The sequence below is a fragment of the Oratosquilla oratoria genome, chromosome 11 (assembly GCF_046742065.1).
Source record: "Oratosquilla oratoria isolate Oo_2021 chromosome 11, ASM4674206v1, whole genome shotgun sequence".
Lineage (NCBI taxonomy): Eukaryota > Metazoa > Arthropoda > Malacostraca > Stomatopoda > Squillidae > Oratosquilla > Oratosquilla oratoria.
In genome coordinates this window covers 36,691,374-36,710,103 of record NC_134787.1, presented here as the reverse complement: position 1 = coordinate 36,710,103, position 18,730 = coordinate 36,691,374, and the positions used below count along the sequence as shown (strand labels likewise).

At 38.6% G+C, this 18,730-nt stretch overlaps 1 pseudogene; it reads right to left on the bottom strand.

Moving 5' to 3' along the window:
- Positions 1–3,359: 3,359 nt before the first annotated feature.
- LOC143029478 (uncharacterized) lies at positions 3,360–5,549 on the bottom strand (annotated as a pseudogene).
- Between the last annotated feature and the right edge of the window lie 13,181 nt (positions 5,550–18,730).

The window sequence follows — 18,730 nt, the reverse complement described above, 5'->3', positions numbered from 1 at the left end:
CCCCATGCAGAAAAGGAGAAGATGGGGAGAAATCCCTTCGGGCTGCGTCAAATTTTTCTCATACATACTTCCTCACCCCCATCCCCCACCCACTCACCTCATGCATCACAGCATCATCCATACACAACCCTTCTCCATTCACCTCTATCTTCTGTCCTCTCCCGTCCTTCCTCAACAGACATTTCTCTCTTTTGTAATGCCCCTTTCACCCCATCCATCCATCTCATCCTAGAACGCCTCATCATATTCACTCCTTCCACCTCTGCCTTCCACCTCTTTTACCAATCTTTCTTCACTCATTCTTTCCATGTGTCCAAACAATCCTAATACTCTCTCATCAACCCTATCTCCCAGCTCCCTTTCCACCCCTGTTCTCCTCCTCACCTCCTCATTTCTCACTCTATCTAGCCTAGTAACCCCCATCATACTTCTCAGACATTTCATCTCAAACACATTCAAACTCCTCTCTTCCTCTCTTATGTTCCATGTTTCTGCCCCATACAGTGCTGTTGGCACAATCACTCCTTCATATAACCTACTCTTAGCATCCATTCCTAAATGTCTATTTCTCATTACACTTTTTAATCCACCAAGGCATTTACTCGCTTCTCTCAATCTACATTCTACCTCCACCACCACTCCTCCCTTTCCTGCGACATTCGCACCCAAGTATCTAAAACTTTCCACTTCCTCCAGTCTCTCACCCTTAATGCTCACCTCCAGCCTGCTGTCACTCTCCCCCCTTGTATATCTCATCACCTTACTTTTGCCCACATTTATCTTCAGCTTCCTTCTTTCACACACCTTCTCAAGCTCTGTCACTAACTTCCTCAATCCCTCCTCTGATCCTGCTACAAGCGCAGTGTCGTCAGCAAACAACAACTGGCTCACCTCCCACTTTTCTCCATTTTCTTTAACCATCTCCAACCCCTGACCCACTACCCTTGCATTCACCTCTCGCACATCCCAATCCATGTAAAGATTGAACAGCCAGGGCGACGTAACACAACCTTGGCGAAGTCCCACCTTTACCTCAAACCATTCACTCTCTCCATATCTAATCCTAACACAAGCTCTACTACTCTAGTAAAAACTCTTGACTGCTCTTAACAGCTTTCCTCCTATCCCATATATCTGCAGTACCTCCCACAGTGCCTTCCTGTCTACCCTGTCGTAAGCCTTTTCCAGATCCATAAAAGCCCAAAAAACATCCTTATCTTTTCCTATAGCTTTCTCACATATCTGTCTTACCACAAAAATCTGATCTACACAACCCCTACCTGTCCTAAAACCACACTGTTTCTCACCAATTACTCCCTCTGTTCCTCTCCTAATCCTCTCAATCAAGATCCTCCCATAAGCCTTCCCAACTACACTCAACAAGCTGATCATTCTGAAACTACTACATTCACACTTGTCCCCCTTTCCCTTGTAAAGCGGAACTATACAGGCACTCCAGTTCTCCGGCAATCTACCCTTTCTTAAACAAACATTAAATAGCCTCACCAGCCAGTCCACCGTCACTGTACCTCCTTTCTTAAGACATTCTGCATGGCATCCATCCAACCCAGGTGCCTTACCTGCTCTCATCATCTTAGAATATGCTTTCACTTTATCCTTCCCTATTTCTCCTCCATTTTCCTCACCCATCACCCTCATTTTCTTAGGGCTTCCCACTGGAAATACCTTTCCCTCCCTATCCTCCTGCACACTTAGCAACTCCCTAAAATACTCTGCCCACCTTCCTCTCACTGCCTTCTCTTCCATTATCATCTCCCCATCTGCACCTTTTACCTTTTCGTCTCTACTTGATTCGCCTCCTCTTCCTCTCTTAATTTCTTTCCTAAACATCTTTTTATTACTTTGAAAGTTTTCTGTCATACTCTTTCCCCATTTCACATCTGCTCTCCTCTTTGCTTCCTTTATCTTATGCTTAACTTCCCTTCTCTTTACTTTGTACCTCTCATACGATTCCCTCGTCCTAATTTGTAGCCAATCTATGAATGCCTGCTTCTCTTCTACACCTTTCTTTGCTTCCTCATCCCACCACTCACTACCCTTCCTTCTATTTCCTCCCGCCCTCCTTGTTCCACACACCATCTTTGCACAACTTATGACTCCCTCCTTGAACCATCCCCATTCACTCCTCCACTCCTAGTTCTACTCTATCCTTTACTCCCTCCCACTCCTCTCTCAGCTTCTTCTTAAACTCATTCTCCTTTTCTTTCTCATTTAAGCAGTTCACTCTAAGTACCTCCCAACCTTCTGTGTATATATATATATATATATATATATATATATATATATATATATATATATATATATGTAAGCGGAATAGGAAAATGTAAGCGGAATAGGAAACACAGGAGTCTTAGTCTTGAGTTTATTCCTGACTAGTTTCGCAGGTATGCTTTTTCAAAGCATACCTGCGAAACTTTTACAAGTATTTACTACTTTCATTATCGATTTCTGGGTTTCGTAAGCCTAAGATTTGATTACTTGCTCTTGTTAAGTTCGTAGAACTGGCCCGAGCTACACTCACTACAACCAGTAATTGAGACACCAATAAATCTGAAACAGACAACAGTTACTGGTTAAGTATGAAATTTCTCGATGAAAAGGCGTTTTTAGCTTCTTTGACAAATATCATGTAATACGTTGAGTTATAAACGTCTAGTTCCAGGTATAAAAGGTTATATGGCTCTAAGACACTCCCTTTATAATTTTCTCACCCGCCGCGGTCTACCCGCCTGACCGCGGCGGGTGAGACGCATTTCCCCACTTGAAACCGCCGCGGCCAGCCCGCCTGGCTATGTCAGACGAGAGGTTTATACATAGGAATCAATATAAAGCGGTTCCGCGGCGGCTGACCCGCTTTGCACCCGCGGCGGCCAACCCGCTCGTCTGGCTAGGGCTTTAATCAAATATTTTTAGAGCTACAGGCAGAAAATCAGACAGACTTTGAAAATTATACGCGAATGTCATTCCATGCATTTCATGAATTGCTGAAAAAGATGCATCCATATATCAGCAAGCAGGACACCGGCATCCGAGACAGCATACCACCTGGTGCTCGTTTTGAAGCAACACTTCGCTTCCTTGCCGCTGGGGGATCCTATACAAGTCTCCAGTATTCCACTAGAATTTCAACACAGAGCCTCAGTCTGGTCATTCCTGAAACCTGTGCAGCCATCTATAATGTCCTAAGGGAGGATTATCTTAAGGTGAGTTTCATAGGATGGATACAAAGTAGTGATAATTTTCATTTATTTATTATTTTTACTTATCACATGAACAATAATAAAAAAAATGTTCATAATAGTTATGAAAAATTGTGCTTTGTATGGCAATATGTTGTAAACTAAATATATACCTTTTCATGCCATTAATTTGTCCGAACCTTCTACTCGCAAAATCTGATATTCCCTAGTAAGATCTCTCATGTCACCCATGCTTATAGCATCGAATATTAGCTTTTTGGCTTATTTCCGCTGGTCTTCACTCATATTCTAAGTCCATTATATACTAATTTCGCTACACTGTCTAGATATGGATCTACATCCACATGACTGGGATGGGATGAGAGTTTACTTAGAGCAATTTCCAAAACTTTATCGGTTTGGTCAACTATGAAACGTCTTCTATGAAATCACACTTGAACTACATGCAGAGAAGTGGGAAGACGACGGTGAGGGGTTAACTGAAGATGCAGATGACAGGCTGGGTGCAGGTGATGGCAGAGAGTGGGGTGATGGGGTGTCCAATGATGAATCATCGTTAGTCTCCTCATTCCTTGGCAGAGTTGCCAATTCACCTATCTGTGGAGATTTTATTTGATTTTATCAATATTATTGATAATTTACCTACATGTACAAGGAAAGAACGAAGTTTTTTTTTTTTTTTTTTACATTTTCTTTACAGATGCCAACAACTCCTGACGAGTGGAAGGCAGTGGCGAAATGCTTTGAAAAGTGGAATTTCCCGCACTGTGCTGGAGCGGTAGATGGGAAACACATCGCAATGATAATATTGATGATGGAGTAGTAACACCAGGGACATGGCGTGATAACAGGCAGCTTCTGCCTTTGGATCGAGTGCAGAGACAACCTACAAATGAGGCAAAAGACATCAGGAAAGAGTTTATGGACTACTTCAATGAGGAAAGAGCTGTTCCTTGGCAACAACGTATGTGTGGAATATACTAGAGAGAGATTAAGATATTTCATAGGGATATTTTAATTTGTATACAAATTTGAATTATGCTGATGTACTTATAATAAGATTATGAACTTACTTGTTGAGTGTTTCCTCCGCCATCTAAGTTGTAAGTAGATACACGTACATCACCCCCCTAGAGAGAGAGAGAGCGAGCGAGAGAGAGAGAGTAATAATTTGTTTGGCATATACATCTTTAGTATATAAATTATGGTCATGCTTATGTACACACATTTGAATTATCAACTTACTTGTTGAAGGTTTTCAGTAGTTTCTACATATAAACTGGAAGTCGAGGCACGTATGATTTCTCCCTTAGCAAGGAAAAGTCAATCATTAAAGCACCACAGTTTTGAAGTGTATATATCTTTCGTGCCAGCACCAGACTTCTTTGATGTATTGATGGCAGTCATTTCCCTGTGAAACTGTGTTTTCAGTGTATGAAGTTTTTTGGTAATGTCTTCATTCCGCACATTACATTTTGTAAAAGAAGTTAAGTCAGCTTTTAGAGTTTTGATGCTTGTACTCTTGATATTTCTCATCTTATATTCTTTGCACTTGATATTCCAAACGGCTGGGTGCTGCTTTAGTAGCTCAATGAAATGTAATGTAATAGTCTTCGTCCACTTGAACGGCTTTGCCGAAGTTGCTTGTGCCATTGTATGAAAATAGAAGAGCGGAGCAGGAGGGCGCGTGCCTTCCCTTCCTTCAACTGTCATTGACACACTGCTCAGTGCTCAGCGATTTGAAATGGCTTCCCATGACTGCTTTCATGATGCTGCGACGAGTTGAAAGTCACGTTTTTCAACTTGTCGCTTCAATACATCGCGCATCAAAATGCTCCGTGTGGACGGGGCTTTAGTATTCACTAATAATTTAATATTGATGCAGCCAACACCCCGAGGACTCAGATCGTAATCAACCTTCTTCTAAAATCTCGACGACCATAATGATGCAGATTCATTGATGGTTCGATTGATGTTTCAATGACATTTTGATGTTTCGATTCAATGACGTCATAAAGGGATTTTGTTTTGATGTTCACCGGGTGTCTATCTAATTGATGGGGCGTCGTTATCATGTGAAAGGGTAGGGGATCCTTTCGGAGCGCTGATGCCCTTGAAGGCTGTTTCTAACAAAAGTGAAAGGAGATTCTAGTTGATTTGAAGTTCGTTTTGGAATCATAGGGGGTTCAGATTCTTTGCTCAGGCTAACCGGAAGGAGACATTGTTTACTATAACTGCCAAACATTGACTCTATAAATTCTAAACCTCGTTATATGTCTTTAGTGGCTTCATTTGGTTTCTATTTACAAAAAAGTCCTACTAAGATGCAAAGATGTCGATCTGCGTTCATTCGGAACATGACTGAAAAAAAGAAAAAAATTATTTTGACAATGGTCAAGACATCATGTCCCTAATGCAAACCTAAGGCTGCTTGCGGAAGAATATTCTCTTCGTGGCCCAACAAAAGAGAACGTGGACCAGTATTCTCCTGAAGAAGGGGGAGTACCATCTTAGGAAGAGTAAATTTGATTCAAACGCCATCCATGAACTCTTAGAGATGTCTGCACGTGCAAAACACACACACACACACACACACACACACACACACACACACACACACACACACACACACACACACACACACACACACACACACACACACACACACACACACACACACACGGTGGCGCGGTTGATAGAGTACTGGACCGCCAGTACGGAGGTCCGGCAGTACCTGGTTCGAATCCTGCCCAGGGCAGAAATTATTTCGGTATCGCTGCGTTTCGGGTCGTTACTCCGACTCTCGTGGGCGGAGAGTTGGGTGTGTGTGTGTGTGTGTGTGTAAGGTAATAGGATTACCCATAGATCGGTCATACGAGCTCTGAGCTCTCTTCCGGGAGGGAAATAGCTGTCGATCACGAGTCCAACACGTGGTCCAAAGACCAAGGTGAACACACACACAACTTCATGGCGCAGTGGTAGCGTTCACGGCTGCCACTACGGCGGTCCGGGTTCAAATAATTTCAGTATCGCTGCGCTGGGAGTCGTTACTCCAACTCTCGTGGGCGGGGAGTTGTGTGTGTGTGTGTGTGTGTGTGTGTGTGTGTGTGTGTGTGTGTGTGCGTGTAAGGTCACAGCATTACCCATACATCGGTCATAAATGAGCTCTGAGCTCTCTTCCGGGAGGGAAATAGTTGACGATCATGAGTCCAACATGTGATCTAAAACCATGGTGGTGAATCATACACACACACACACACACACACACACACACACACACACACACACACACACACACACATGGAAATTACTGATAGAGAGAATCTGATAAAATGGGATGACAGAAATACAAGAGGACACGGAAAGAAAATAAAAAAAGACAGCTATAGAAGAGATTTGAAAAAGAACAGCTTTCCTCACAGAGTAATAGACAGTTGGAACAAGTTAGATGAGAAAGTGGTGTGTGCAAAAACAATACATGAATTTAAAAATAGTTTAGATAAAATGAGATATGAAGACGGGACCCCACGAGCATAGCTCCCCTTCCCGTAAAATACAACTAGGTAAATACAACTAGGTAAACACACACACACACACACACGGCTCGACGATGCGGTGGTATCGCTCTTGCCCGCTGATAAGCGAACAGAATTCTAATCCCACCCAGAGCTTAAAATTTTAACATCACTGCACTGCGAGCCTGCATTCCAACTCTTGTGGGCAAGGAATTCTGTGTGTGTGTGTGTGTGTGTGTGTGTGTGTGTGTGTGTGTGTGTGTGTGTGTGTGTGTGTGTGTGTAAGGTCATAGCATTACCCATAGATCGGGCCATATATAAGCTCTGAGCTCTCATACGGTGCAGTGATAACTATCGATCATGAGTCCAAAACCGAGGTGAATCACATGCAATTATGTACAGACAGGGTGTCCACAAAACGGTGGTCATCAGTTTGAACATCTGCACACACGCAGAGGTAATAGACTAGACTAAGGGGAAAATATTATATATATATATATTTTTAAAGCTGATGATTACTATTTTCCAGATACATCTAAAAAAGCAAACCAATGGATTTTACAACGTTACGAAATATTTCAAAGAGCAAATCTTTGGGACACCATGTATATGTTTGTCACGGCCACCTATGAGCCAGGCTAGTCGCGACACAATATATATATGTATATATATATATATATATATATATATATATATATTACTGTTAAATGCTAAAGCACAAGTGGCATAAATAATTTTTAGAGAACATTTCTCTAACTTTCTAAGTATCATTTTCTCTTCATGGTTTAAACTCTGGAGGAAAGTACGAAAGTCGTCAGAGTGGTTTTCCATTTTATACCGACAGCTGTTTCAACCATTTCACATGGTCGTCTTCAGGGTAAAACTGAAGGAAAAACAGACCCGCACACCGTGACATTTGCCCACTGGAAGTTCCAAGACGACAAGACGTGACATTAGCTCCCCGTAGGTCTCGGCGAGAGGGTGCATCTAGACATTTGCTCACCGGGAGTGACAACCCGACAAGACGTGACATAAGCCCATCGTTGGACTAGGGCCCCCTTCCTGGCCCCGCCCACCCGCATATTCCCACCAATCATATTCCACCATTTTTATTTCTTCTCTGTTGTTTGTACGGCCCACGGGCCTTTATAGTCTAATGTTTTTCACACTTGTAATCAGTTTTACCCTGAAGACGACCATGTGAAATGGTTGAAATAGCTGTCGGTATAAAATGGAAAACCACTCTGACGACTTTCGTACTTTCCTCCAGAGTTTAAACCATGAAGAGAAAATGATACTTAGAAAGTTAGAGAAATGTTCTCTAAAAATTATTGATGCCACTTGTGCTTTAGCATTTAACAGTAATTGCTTAAGAGAAAGACTTTGCCCAAAAGGTTTATTACGTTGTGGAAGGGCATGGACCTCCTGGACAGATGTAGAGAAACTACTTCGTCGCAGAGAGAAAGAAACCAATGATAGATTACAACGCTTGCAGGAAGAGAAACAACATATATGGCATGATTTCACTTCTATAACATCCAGAGAAATCCAGCAGAACACGAACGACTTCCTCGAACACGTGGGAAGAAAACATCAACGGGTGACCTTGACACGGCATGAGAAAAAACTGACAATTCTCCATGGTGGGCCCGTTAGGAGTGAGGAACATCGGGATGGTTACGTCAACCTTGCCAATGTTCATCTTACAGACTCACAGAAGACGCTCCTAAATTTAGGTCTTAAATGCCACTATATGAAGAAACCACATCCGGAATCTAAAAGAATTGAAACTGAAATACTTGTTGACCGCCTCCAAAAACTCCAGCATGAGGGCAAGGTTGACCTTACTCCCACCGTCATTTACGAGCTTGTGGGAGAAGCGGGTCGTCAACGCAGCTCTTTCTCAAGTAAGATTTTGACCAAGCCGCTTAGGGAAGCCGCCAAGGAACTACGCGAGAGAGAAGATATCATCATTAGAAAAGGTGATAAGTCAGCTGTCTACGTCATTATGAAGCGAAGTGAATACTTGGAGAAAATGGACCATATCTTAAATGACCCTTCCAAGTTTGAGAGACTGACGAAGGATCCCACAGAAACCTTGAAGAAGCGTGTTAGCAGCATGGTCACGAGGGCGAATAACCGGCAGCAGGTAATTAAGTTCCCTAAAATCTTTGGAGATTTTAAGGCTGGTTATTTCTATGGGACCGTTAAGACCCATAAACCTGACAATCCCCTTAGGCCTATAATATCACAGATGACGTCACCAACTTACAGTTTAGCTAAAACACTTAACGAAAATTTAACCCCTTACATTCCTCCTGGGCACTCCCTAAAATCTGCCGTTGAGTTTATTGATATCCTGAAGACTACGGCGCCCGACGAAGATATTGCCTCTCTAGATGTGTCCAGCCTCTTTACCCATGTTCCCGTTCAGGAAACAATTGGTATTATCCTGGATACAGTCTATAGATCTAGCCAGGACCCCCTCCCACTCCCTGAAGTTTTATTAAAAGAAATGCTATCTGCTTGTACTATGGAGGCCCCTTTCCTTTCTCATAGAGGGGAGCTCTTCCGCCAGGTTGATGGTGTTGCTATGGGATCGCCTCTTGGTGTTCTTTTCGCCAATATGTACATGGCTGCAGTTGAATCAAGGACCTTCAATAATCACCGGAAGCCGAAGATCTACGCTAGGTATATTGATGATATTTTTATTACCACCAAAGAAAGTGACGATGCTGAGAAGCTAGTTAACGCCCTTCAAGCCAATTCAGTCCTCAATTTCACTATTGAAAGTAGTAATAATAAGACCCTTCCCTTCCTTGATGTCCTTGTTGAGAGGAATTCGAGCCATTACGCGACATCTGTCTACACGAAAGCCACCAACGTGGGACGCTGCCTAAATGCAAGGGGAGAATGCCCAGACTCCTACAAGAGGTCTGTTGTTGGGGCATACGTGAGAAGAGCCTTTTCCCACTGCAATACGTGGAAGGCCGTCCATACCGAACTGGAGCGTGTAAGGCAGATGTTAACTAATAATGGTTTCTCTTGTGATCTCATTGAGGATGTCATAAGGAGGAATATGGAAGAATTCCACACACAAACCCAGACCACTGACGATAAAAAGAAACATATTACACTATATCATAAAATAGACTATGGAACGGCCTACAGACAGGAAGTAGACACTCTCCGAAGGATTATCAACGATGGAGTTGTACCAAAAGAACCCTACGAGAGAGTTCTGCTGAGAGTCTCCAGCCGTCCCAATCTGGTAGCCTCCTTAATAATGAAAAACAACACCACCCCTGTAGGACCCAAGGAATCGAAAACTGGCGTAGTCTACAAATTTAAATGCTCTGAAGAGGCATGCAAGCCCCTCGACATGAGCTACGTCGGACATACGATGACCACCTTAAGAAGGCGACTTCTAGCACACCAAAATAACGGAGCTATTCACCAGCATTATATTGACACACATGACAAGAAGCCGCGCTTGGAAGACCTCATCAGGGACACCGAAATCATTCACACAGACTCTAATTACGGACGCTTAATAATTGACGAGACAGTTAGTATTACTTTACAGCAGCCTACATTAAACGTCCAGAAGTCATCGGATTATGTCCTCCCTTCCAATAGGAAAAACAGACCCGCACACCGTGACATTTGCCCACTGGAAGTTCCAAGACGACAAGACGTGACATTAGCTCCCCGTAGGTCTCGGCGAGAGGGTGCATCTAGACATTTGCTCACCGGGAGTGACAACCCGACAAGACGTGACATAAGCCCATCGTTGGACTAGGGCCCCCTTCCTGGCCCCGCCCACCCGCATATTCCCACCAATCATATTCCACCATTTTTATTTCTTCTCTGTTGTTTGTACGGCCCACGGGCCTTTATATTCTAATGTTTTTCACACTTGTAATCAGTTTTACCCTGAAGACGACCATGTGAAATGGTTGAAATAGCTGTCGGTATAAAATGGAAAACCACTCTGACGACTTTCGTACTTTCCTCCAGAGTTTAAACCATGAAGAGAAAATGATACTTAGAAAGTTAGAGAAATGTTCTCTAAAAATTATTGATGCCACTTGTGCTTTAGCATTTAACAGTAATTGCTTAAGAGAAAGACTTTGCCCAAAAGGTATATATATATATATATATTATATATATATATATATATATATATATATATATATATATATGTATACGATAAGTAGAGTTAAATGTGATTGCTAATTCTGTTTTTTGTATTTTCTTTAAGACATTCTCTACTTGTTTAATAGAGAATCTCCTGCCCATTTATATATATATATATATATATATATATATATATATATATATATATATTATATACATATGTATGTATATATATATATATAATATATATTATATACATATGTATGTATATATATGTATATATATATATATATATATTATATACATATGTATGTATATATATATATATAATATATATTATATACATATGTATGTATATATATATATATATATATATATATATATATATATATATATATATATATATATATATATATATATATATAAAGGTCGTGCGCAGCTCGGACGAGTGACAGAGTTCAGGCAAAATAATGAAGCTCTTCGTTAAATTTAATTATCATTTATAATGATAAAATAGACACGAACAACATAAATAGACATAGGATAAAAAAGAATAGCAATATATGTTACATGAATTATAAATGGTTAATTAATTATCAGGTAGAGTAGCTAGCTGTGCGCTTGTATAAAGCACGTAAGAACAGATGAGCGATTTGAAGTCTTGATTATGGTGCAGATGATTCTTGATTCTGGTTGCTAGAAGTCGCACCAACGGAAAGTCGTCTGGTCCACTCTGGAAGTGTCGGGAATAAATTTGTTTGCGGAGAGATAACTTCTGATATGGGAATCTTCTGGTAATCGGGATCACGTAGGAGAAATGTGGATGTTTCGTAGTCGAGAAATAACAATGTCGAGTCATACTTAGTCCAGCAGCAGTCTGGAGATGCCAGAAACAATTCGGAAAACGAAGACTTTGCACTTCGCGTGGAGATTGGGCAATCGTTGTGGTCCAAAGACCTTGTTTAGTTGAATTGTCGTAATCGACGAATGTAGGAAAAAATTCTACGTAGATTCAGATGAGCGTCTGCTTCTTTTCTTGTCTTCTCTGTTCTCTTCTCTCTAGTCCTCTCTGGGGTCCTTTCTCGGTAGTCTCTCTACTCCTCTTCTCTATTGACTCTCTCCGGTCGCTCTCTGCTTCGCCTTTTATAGCCCGGATATGGGTACTTACGTTTCTGGGATGCAGAAACGTATCCAAAGTAGGTAGTTTAAACACCTCCAACCAACTGAAAAGCAGAACGTGCTTTCGCGCCAAATTGTTGACGTTTTTTTTCTGCGCTTGGCGTCATCTGACAGTACGTATTTTCAAACCGCGCCCCAACAGATGAGTATTGTGCAATGGTATATATTAAAAATATACATTATGAAATAGAATTTATGAAATACAAATTATAACGTACACTACACATCATATTCACGCAAGGTGTGCCTTAAAATACAAACAGGAGACTTTATTCACACAAGGGCGTGACACAGCACAACCACGGGATTCTATTCACGTTAAGGACGTGAAAATGTTAAATTCCGACAAGGTATATTGAGGTCAACCAGGAGATAAATACTAAAAAAAAAAAAATAATAATAATAATAATAAATAAATAAATAAATAAAGTTCGTAAAAAATCTTATCGAATATGCCCCCCCCCCAAAAAAAAAAAATTAAGTATTCTATTATACTAGCAATTTAAATCACTAAAATAAGATGGGAAAATGCTGTCATCATGTTCAGATCCCAATGTGGTTCTAGGAAGAAAATAGTTTACTTACTTTTTATCATCTACATTGGGCCCAAACTTCATTTCACAAATTGACACATCTAGGTGGTCCTGCAAGATGGACAATTAAGCTTTCCATTTTCAAAACCGTCTACCTTACTGAAGTCCATTATGAGGTGCAGTCTTGAGGGGCTGACATTTGTTCTAAGGATTAGGCCCAAGATCACTCTGTCAACTTTAACTGTATTGCTTACACCTTTTCATACATATAGAGCTGAGTACCGGAGAATGCTCCCCTTCCCACTTTCAACTGGTGATATAGATACAACCCCATACCAATACAACACAGACGGTAGTCCAAATTTTCTTTCCAAAGAGATCTGTGTGAGGGGCAGTGGACTGTTGCCAGAATCTGTGGAACTGCGGGTTATCCACTTGTCGGAACTCGAGGCAACATACAACTGTGAACAGCCCCTCACCTTCAACCTCATGAATGTAAAACTCGATGCAATGATTATTACCACAACCTCCCCAATCTTAACATTTCCATAGAACAGTGGCCCCTAGAGTGCACATGATGCCTTTCAGTGAACAATTTAATGTGCAGGTTGATTTGTCCCTGATCCTGCATATAATTAATCACTTGTATAACTTCAACGTGAGTACATGGCATTATGTTTTTCTAAGTTCTCTTGTGTCTAAATGTTATGTATGCATTACTTCTCATCATTTTGTATCCACATGCTGAAGTGGATCACAGGTAGTGGTCGCAATATACAGAACTTACAGTAAATCTGTGTGTGTAGGTATATACATACATACATATATATATATATATATATATATATATATATATATATATATATATACATATCTATATGTGTGTTTATGTATCACTGATGAGAAATGTAGTAACACATTTGTAAACACAACTAACACCACAGTCAGACGAAAGAAAGAGCTGAGTAAGCGAAACTATATATTTCGATTGCTAACTGCAATCCTCTTCAGTGGTACCTACTTCAATCTACTGCAATCCTCTTCAGTGGTACCTGCTTCAATCTACTGCAATCCTCTTCAGTAGTACGTACTACTGAAGAGGGTTTTCGTACGACTGTGGTGTTTGTTGTGATTTACAAATGTGTTACTACATTTCTCACCAGTGATATATATATATATATATATATATATATATATATATATATATATATATATATATATATATATATATATATATATATATATATATATATCAAGGACTACTATTACACAGGACGTGCGCACCCAGATCCCTGGGTCCGCTAGCGGAGGCCATTGCTTTCTTTGTAACCTAACATTTTATATTGAACAAATATATCAAAACTAGAAACCTAATATTGTATATAGGACAAATATATCAACTATTGACTTATTCAATGCAGTATAAGTTAATATAAACTTTTATAGTGAAATAAGAAACTATTTTTAAGGCACTGTTATGCTTTGAAATGCCAATTTTAGCCGGACTTAACATGTATTATTGTATGAGGTTAGTGGACACCAGGGTTGGCGATTTTTTTTTTTATCTTTTTAAAAAATATAAAAAAATCTATTTTTTTTTTTTATTGAAATCAGATTTATTTGATTTAAATATATTTTCTTTATAGATCTTAAATATTATTGGATTGCTATCTGATGTGCGATCTGATTGCTAAAGGACATTTTTTGCATATCAATATAATGAGCAGTGTAGTATAGACTTGCCACAAGTATACAAGGAACGGTATAAGCCTACATGTAGTATATATCACTGTGCAGCCCACAACAAGTTTCAACAAGGTTCTTGTTGAAACTTGTTCTAGGTAAGCAGCTTCTCACTGAGTCAGTTGCTGCTTTGGAATCAACCAGGAAGGATGTCTTCTGGACCTGGCAGAGTGGTTCCTTCAGGCAGAAAAAATGATCCTGTCTGGAATGATTTTGAAAAACTACCAACAACTTTTGGCAAAGGATACCGAGCTAAATGCAAAGACTGCAGCCAGGAACTACAGGGCATTGTGTCAAGATTAAAATCTCACAGATAAGTGCCAAGGTCAGCCACAGCATACAGAAGAAATTGATGACCCAGGTAAATAATTTTACTTATATTGTGTGCATTTTTCCCTTTTCATACGCAACTATATAAATTTGGTGAACAATGGAGAGCATGTGCAATAAAAATGTGAAGGCCTAAAGAGATTATACTTCAACTTTATTACTTCTAAATTTGGGTGATAACTATATCACTATAATATACTGTATCCACTCAACTTTGGGGCCTAGATGATTGTTATTCATTTCATTCAACATTGTGTAATGTATTTCATAGGTTCCTTTGGAATTCAGCCCACATGGGATTCAGCCCAAAGGGATTTAGCCTAATCTAACCCAGCTAACCCATTATTTTTAGTGAATTTAAAAGTGAACTGAATCCTGTGTGGGCTGAATTCCAATACCACCTATTTCACGTCCTGTTAATTATTTCCAAATAATTTTAGTGGCTTGTGTGAATATGATCATTATCTTAAAAAAAAAAAAAAAAAAAAAAAAAACTGTACTCAAAAGTAGCCTAAATCACACTGTGTTCATTCATTTATTTGTTCATTTATAAATTATACAATATGCTAAAATTTTCTGTTTCCATTTCAGGATCTGTATCAACAGCTTCAATCCCATCATCATCGGCTCCATTTGAATTATTTTCAAACCTTACTCCACCATTAAAAAGGTCACTATCAGACTCCTCCACAGGCGCCACTTCTGCTAAATCATTTTCATCTAAAAGAAAGTCATCATCTCTGGACAGATTTATCATAAAAACTTCAGCCTCTCAAAAGGAAAATCTCGACAAAGAAGTTGTAAGAATTATATTTGCTACAAATTCACCATTTCGTCTTGTTCAGCATCCTCAGTTTCTCAAGATGGTTCAGAACCCGAGGCCAGGTTATATTCCTCCATCCAGAAAAGGTATTGCTGATAAGTACTTGGATCTTGTGTATGAAAAGGAATATAAAAAGTGTGCAGATGACCTGGATAATGAAACTGTATGCCTTTCAATTGATGGGTGGTCTAACATCTATAATGAGCCCATAATATGTGTCACTCTAACAACATCCACTGGTCAGATTGATTTAGTTGACACAACAGACACATCAGGGAAACCTCACACTGCTGAATATCTTCTACAACTTGTACAAAATTCGATCAAGGCTGAACAAGATTTTGGTTGTCACATTGGAAGTGTTGTGACAGACAATGCAGCAAATGTCACTAAGATGAGAAAACTCTTGGAGGAATCGAGTGAACCTGAGCATACCGTCCTCACATACGGCTTATACCGTTCCTTGTATACTTGTGGCAGGTCTATATAACACTGCTCCTTATATTGATATGCTAAAAATGTCCTTTAGCAATCAGATCGCATATCAGATAGCAATCCCACAATATTTAAAATCTATAAAAAAAATATATTTAAATCAAATAAATCTGATTTAAATAAAATTAAAAAAAAATCTATTTTTTATATTTTTTAAAAATATAAAAAAGAAGTCGATATAACACTGCTCCTTATATTGATATGCTAAAAATGTCCTTTAGCATTCAGATCGCATATCAGATAGCAATCCCACAATATTTAAAATCTATAAAAAAATATATATATATATCAAATAAATCTGATTTGAATAAAATAAAAAATCGATTTTTTATATTTTTTAAAAATATAAAAAAGAAGAAAGTCTATATAACACTGCTCCATATATTGATATGCTAAAAATGTGCTTTAGCATTCAGATCGCATATCCCACAATATTTAAAATCTATAAAAAAAAATCTATTTTAATCAAATAAATCTGATTTAAATAAAATAAAAAATTATATTAAAAAAAAAAAAAAAAAATCGCCAACCCTGGTGTCCACTAACCTCGTACAATAATACCTGTTAAGTCCGGCTAAAATTAGCATTTCAAAGCATAACAGTGCCTTAGAAATAGTTTCTTATTTCACTATAAAAGTTTATATTAACTTATACTGCATTAAATAAGGCAATAGCTGATATATTTGTCCTATATACAGTGTTAGGTTTCTAGTTTGATATATTTGTCCAGTATAAAATGTTAGGTTACAAAGAAAGCAATGGCCTCCGCTAGCGGACCCAGGGATCTGGGTGCGTACGTCCTGTGTAATAGTAGTCCTTGACATATGTATATATATATATATATATATATATATATATATATATATATATATATATATATATATATATATATATATACATATATACATATATATACATATATATATATACATATATATATATATATTATATATATATATATATAGTCCCAGTGAATAGAGATACACACACACACGCACACACACACACACACACACACACACACACACACATATATATATATATAAACATATATATATATATATAAAAATATATATATATATATATATATATATATATATATATATATATATATATATATATATATAGTCCCAGTGACTAGAGATACACACACACTCACACACTTCAACGAACGGACGGCTTAGAAGACGTTCTGAAGAAAATTGAAGTTTGTGGATCCCAACGCAAAGAGAAGTGCCTATTGTATTTACAGGGTGGGGGGGGGGAAATTGCTCGTGGGGTAGTAGGAAAGTAGGGAAAGAGGAGAAGGGGAGGGATTACTGAGGGAAATGGAAGGAAATGAGGAAGGAGTAGACTTGGCCCAGGCAGACAGGCGAAAGGTAAACAAACGGCCCCCCGACGACGATGAAATGTCTAATAAAAATGTAAAGATTAGAAGTATAGGTAAGAGCAATACAGTAGAAAGAGATGAGAATATTTTCCAGGGATTATTTGAAAGAAAAAGAACCGGACATAATGGGAATTGTAGAAACAAAATTAAAAGGCCCACTACCACCCAACAGTATAGGACATAAAGCATATAATCATTGGATTAAAAACAGAGAGAAAAAACAAGGGGGTGGAGTTATGTTCCTGACTAAGAAGGATATAAACGTGAAGGGTGTCATATATGGAAAGAATACAGTAGAGATGATTATGATAGAAGTGGAAGACAGAGATAAGAAGAGCAGAAAATTTGTGATAAATTATGTGCCTCCGAAAACAGCCTCATGGGAGGAGAGTGAACATAAAAGTTTGTTAGAGGACACAAAGATAACATTAAATAAAATAATGGAAGATGGAGGAAGAATAGTTATAATGGGCGACTTTAATTGCAAAGAAATCTGCTGGGAAGAAATGACAGTAAAGGGTGGAGACGGCTCATGGGGAAACGCTCTACTTGAGATGATTACTGACCATACAATGACACAATGGATACAGGAGAACACCAGGTATAGAAATGAAGAAGAACCATCGAGACTAGACTTAATAATTACATCTGAACCTAGAATAGTGGACAAGATTGAATATAAAACACCAATAAGTAAAAGTGACCACATATTGATTGAACTGGAACTTAATGAAGAAAAATATATGAAAAGAAATGAGCAATATAGAAAAGGAAGAATGATGTATGAAAAAACAAACTTTGATAAAATAAGAGAATTCTTTCAACAAGAAAACTGGGAAGAAATATACAAAGAAGAAACAACAGTGGAAGAGAAATGGAATATTTTGACAAAAATTTACAAAAAAGGAGTGGAAAAGTATGTCCCAAGACAAAAACAAGAAAAAGAATATGTAAAATGCTGGTACAACAAAAGTTGTAGGGAGTTAAAAGACAAAAGAGAGAAAGCCTGGACCAGATGGAAAAAAGACAGACCTGAAAAATGGAAAATATATACCTGTTATAGAAATGAATATGTACAAACGTGCAGAGAGGAAAAGAGAAAATATGAAAAAGATGTCATAGAAAAGTGTAAAGATCAACCAAAACTATTCTACAGATTTGTAAACAATAAACTGAAATATAAACAAGACTTGGAGAAATTAAGACAAGAGGGAGTTGAATACACTGAGGAAGTAGAAATGGCGGAAATTATGAACAAACATTTTAAATCAGTGTTTACAAGGGAGAACATACAACCTGAAGAGATTGAATGGAAAGAGAAAGTCCCCCCTGTGGAAGAAATAGAAGTAACAAAGAATGAA